We start from the raw sequence: 5,277 nt of genomic DNA on the forward strand, positions 1-5,277 counted from the left end.
GCAAGGCATGTGCTTGTGTGTGCGCGCCTTCTCACATTCCAAGGGGCAACACAGACCCCTGGGTCAGGAGGGTGACTTTCCTCTGGGCCATCACCATACAGACGTGGCCACCTAAGGAAGTTTCATGCCAGTTTTTATGCAGGCACGAGAACTCACCCCTGCACATGGCCCAGCCCCTGGTTCCATCGCTGGCTCTGTCTTTGGGCTGCTCAAACTCATCCCAAACACAGGTCGCTCACCTTCCTCTCCACTGCCACTTGTGCTGGTGACCCAGAACCACTTTGCATCCCGATTAAACTGGTGAGGTTCAAAGGTCAAAACTTCCCCTCCCTGACCCTTTGGTATTTCACAGTTTCTCTGACTCCAGAGGAGAGGTTCTCCCCTCACCACACCCTACTTACTGTGTTGTGATGATCGATTAAAATCAACTTTATTCTGTGTTCTAGTAAGCACAGGACTTGCCCTTTCACTCTCCTTGGAAGGAGAATGTTTGGTGGAGAGAGGAAAAACTGGACATTTTACAGAAGTGAAATGAAAATGTTTTCAAGAAATCAGGATCTGTGATGTCCTAATCTTAAATTTCCGTGGCCTTGATATAATAGGTTTTTGTGGCAGGACCTGAGTCAACTACCTCTGGGCAGGGTGGCTTGAGATGGCTGTTGTCAGGTTTAACATTCTGGAGGCCCTGATCAGAGTCACCCCCAGTCATGGAGCCCACCAGGGACTCCAGACACTGGTGACCCTGGCCCCCAGGTGGCCCTTCTCATGGTTGCTTAGTGCTCAGACTCAATCACTAGCTGGCACGGGGTCTCCGTGCCTCTGGTCCCCTGCGTGACGACGGCATTCTCAAATTCCCAGGACCGGAGCCCAGGTGGCAGACTTGGCTGACCTTCAGGGCGGACCTGTGTTCTACATCGCATCTTCTGTCCATAAAGAATGTGCCCCAACCACAAGACCTGGGCAGTTCCAGGGATCCACCCACCCCGGCCTTCCACACTGCCAGCAGCACCGTTTTTTTCTACCCAAAATAGTGCCCAAGGCTGTGGCTTTCACCTCCAAGTCACCTTGAGTAGGGACCACAGGCTCCGGGAACGCTGCCCTTTTAAGGCTGTTTCAAATCTGCAAGGATTTGCCCCATTTTCTGTCAGTAACTTTGACTCTGCAGGATTTACCTAGTCGTCTTTTATAGAAAAAAAATAAATAAGGAATATAACCAAAGCAAGTCTTCGGAGCCAGGGGGAGGGGGGTGCAGGAGACCGACGGTTTAAACCCTTTTGAAGCTCTGCACCCCGCCAGCAGCATTTCTCAGGGGGAGTGTAAGTCAATATTGAGGCATTGCTGCACCTTGCAGTTTGGAGGTTGTTTTCTAATTGCAGGACACGGAGAAGCATCTGCTGCTGCAGTCTAGATTGAAGCTGAGCTTCTCATTTTCCGTGGACTCTGATCTCCTGACTGTGGGAGGCCCAGAGGCAGGACGCCCACCCCACCCCCACCACGTTCTCCCTGCTCTTTTCTCGTTTGGATGGTCAAGATGAGGGTCCCTGGAATGTCAAGGTCACTGCTTCTTCTGCGCTGACTACCTCTGAATGACCGTCCCTGGGTTTTCCTGTTACATGTAGCCAATTTCTGCCTCCTTTGGAACTAGACAATGTCTCACAGCCAGTTTCCGAGGTACCCCTACAAGGGCCACCTAAAAAGCCTGCAAGGCTGGGGCAGAACTGGCTCCCTAGGATTCTCAGCCGTGCGATTTTCCCCTCTGGATTTCCCACATGAAAGGTCAAGTCTCAGAAAATGCAAACATGATCGTGTTTGCCAGGCCCACTCTGGTAATCATTTCTGCCTTGTAAATAACAATATTTTACAAATATAAAACAGCTTCACATCAAAGTTGATCAGACGATTTTAAAAATCAAAACCAGAATCTCTGGGTCTCTGAGTGGATTGCCAGACTCAGGCCCCTGGGACCTGGCAGGGAAAGAGAAGGACGTGATTGACAGAGTCTCCCCTAAGCCCTTACATGTTTGCTCCCGCCAGCAGCTCACGGCAATCCTAAGTGATGTTCTCAGTTTCTTATTACAGATGAGGAAACTGAGGCTCAAAGAGGCTTCACACCTTGCCCTTGATGTTCCAACGGCAGAGTTAAGATGAGAGGCCTGCTTGGCTCCCCGCTAATGGGTCCCAGGTGAGGGATAGAGGACATTCCCTAGGACTGTCACCCTGAACACTAGCCACTTCCCACCGTGCAAACTATCAGGTGGCCTGGACACTGGAGCATGAAGCCAGTTGGAATCAATGCAGCTGATGGACATATGCACGTGTGTGCCCCGCCTCTTGCCCCTGGTGGACACAGTGGTTCCCTGTCTTGTGCTGCAGTGATCCTGGGAGGGCCAATGTAGCTCTCCCACGTGCCTCGTTCATCTTTGGACACACCCAGTAGTGGGGTTACTGGATTCTATGATAGTTCTGATTTCAATTTTTTGAAGACCCTCCCGTCCAACAGAATCTTGACTGGTGAAAATCAGTCAATGAATCATGCAACACCATACAACGATGCCGTGAAGGGGAAATAACTGCAGGGACACTTGTAACTCGCTCTCTCACTTAGCAATGTACGTGGTGTTCCTTGGACATCTCTGCACTCCAGAACATGCTGTTCTTTGACCTGGAGGCTAACCTTCCACCTAAAGGCACCAAATTCACTAACCAACCCCATCCTGAAGTCACTTGGGTTGTGCTGGGGCTGGTTGATTGGTTGGTCTAACTCTAGTTTTTCTTGCAGTGTTATTTTATGGATCCCTTATTATTTCAGTAACTCCTTAAGCCTTTTTGAAATACAAATCAGGTATTACAAAATACCTCTGATGTGCTTATTCATGTCGTGAACAGTGTCGTGAGCAAAGGTCCCCCCTGAGGAGCAGGTCAGGGAGGGGCCCTGTGGCAAGGAGGAGCCGTGTGCTTTCCTACCCCGGTTTCTACAACCACCTGGGAAGGTGTCTAATTTCAGCTGAACCTGGAGAGTCACGGTGCCACGGTAGCCTCTCCACAGTCTCTTTCTCCCTGCGGGCTGTGTCTCAAAAGTGCCCACAAGTCAGGCCACTGGACCAGGAGAAGTGCCATCTCCCCAGGTCTGGCGACTTCAGACTCTGCAGGTGGTTCCCCCAGGAGCAGAAACAGAAGCAACCTCGTTGGGTGGCGTTTCCCTGACAGTGGAAGGTTGGCCCAGGCAGCTGTGCGGGGAGTGGGTCTCGAGATCCACTGGAGGAGGCCCCGCTGGGGGGGATGCTGGGTGGCCCCTGTGATGCAGTTGCATTTCTGGTCTGGTAGTAGTTCAGGATCAAAGGCCCAGGGCCGAGCACCAATGGCTCTCTCCTTGCAAGGCCGAGTCGAGGCTGGCCTGTTGGACACAAGCCCTCCTCTCGGGCCTGGTGGGCAGGCCTCCCGCCTGTTCCTTACAGATCTTCTGTCCACCCTCCCCAGGCCCTGGCCTTGCCCTTCCCTGGGCGTCTCTGAGAGCCACGGATGGCTTCCACGGTGCTCTGGGCTGCAGCTTCTTTGCACGTATCTGGGTGGAGAAAAATAAGTTGCTGGGTTTTGCATTGAGCAGTCACCCCTGAACCAACGACCCAGTGGTTGACAGTTACCAGAACTGGATAACTGTCATTGGCTGAGATCCATCAAGACACATCCCTACAGCCCAGTAGGATCCAATCCCAACTAAACTGCTTGGCAAGGAGAGTAGGGAGAGGCCCACATCAGTATTCTCCATGGTGGAAAGGAGAAAGAATCAACAGGTACTGAACCCATACTGGGCACAGAAGAAGGGGCTTTTACGGTTTAACTTAATCCTAAAAGCAATCTCTGGAACAGGCATTACACTCATTATTTCACAGATAAGTAAACTTTGGCTCAGAGAGCATGAGTCATTTGCCTAAGGTCACACAGCTCATGCATCCAAGCCTGACTTCATATGCTGCTTGGCACAACTTGTTGATGGCCCTGAAGTCCATCCAAGTTCAACGTGGAAAGTGTATTTGAGAGCCTATTTTCCTGTGTTTTTGTTGTTCTTCAAAAGTCATATGTAATATTTGAAATATATGCACATATAATGTTTTAGACTAAAGTAAAAATGAAAACTAAGAGTTTGTTTTCATTTTCCCAGGTAAACATCAACTAACCGTTGAAGTATTTGGCCAATGTTATCAGATTCTGGCCTGAAACCAGATCCCAGGAATGAATCAGAGCTGATGTAACGTGCATCTCAGCAGAGCTATGATGTGGTCCCAGGTGCACTGAACTTTTCGATATGAAATCAGATCTCCACACTCATCCCAGGTGAGCAATTACGACGCCATGAGCTAGGCATTTGGATGTAGTTCAAAGAGCTGAGAGCAAGCTGCGAAAACCCAGGGAAGGCCATCCGTGGGTCCCAAGAGATGGCCCGACTCCTCCCGGACTTGCACAAAGCTGATGGGAGCCTGGTGGGAAACCCAGGAGCCCAGGACTTCTCTTTTTCCCCCGAAACAACAGGGGTGAGCGCGTGACCTCTGGGATGGTGAGTTGCAGAACATCTGCCGCCAGGGCTCCCTGGAAGGGGGGGCCTATCTCCCCTTCAAACTGGGAGCTCTCTCCTCTGCTAAGAGGGCTCGGGTTGGGTCAGCGGGCCCAGCCTGCGGTGCTGTTGGGGGACAGTGGTAGAGTGTGGGGGGGCGGAGGAGGGGGGAGCCTGGGCTGAACACGCGGGCCACAGTGGCTGGCCCAGCCGGGCTGGCCAGGGAACGGTCGGTGCACAGGCCAGCGCCAGGGCCAGCGAGCGAAACTTAGAGCAGCTTCCGTGCTTTGTGCCCAGGAAGGACTAAGGTCAGAGCCGCTGCCCAGGGAGAGAGGGAGCGAGTTGGTCAGTGTAACGTCTACACACAGCAGAGACGAACGGAAAAGGGCCTGGAGTCCCTCACTCCGAGAAGGCCCATTCTTCTCCCCAGAGAACACATGAATCGGGCCGTTGAAAGAATTCCTTGTCCTGAGCTTCACCGGCGGCTTTAACTGCCCCAAACTCGTTCCGGTTTTGCCCTTACTTAAAGTAAGTGGTTACTTTCTAATGAATACACAGCCTAGGCAGGTAGTGTAGTTTGGGCCACTAAAAGGGGAGGTGACAGACACTTCACACTAGAGTTTCCCAGAGCAGTTAGAAGCGGCTCTGCAGGTGAGCAGGCTGAGGACTCAGCCCCCAAGCCTGGAGCCCCCTAGGCCAGAGCCCAGAGCCCAGGGGGGGGGGGGGGC

General features: G+C 52.2%; 1 long non-coding RNA gene across 1 annotated transcript in view; it reads left to right on the plus strand.

The window, feature by feature from the left end:
• The first annotated feature begins 4,296 nt into the window (after window positions 1–4,296).
• Window positions 4,297–5,277, plus strand: part of LOC125618359 — a 1,274-nt gene continuing 293 nt past the window's right edge. The window contains exon 1 of the long non-coding RNA XR_007349646.1: window positions 4,297–4,552. This is a non-coding gene — a long non-coding RNA (uncharacterized LOC125618359). The remainder of the gene's footprint in view (window positions 4,553–5,277) is intronic.

This window comes from Marmota marmota, unplaced genomic scaffold (genome assembly GCF_001458135.2).
Source record: "Marmota marmota marmota unplaced genomic scaffold, marMar, whole genome shotgun sequence".
NCBI classification, from domain to species: Eukaryota; Metazoa; Chordata; class Mammalia; order Rodentia; family Sciuridae; genus Marmota; species Marmota marmota.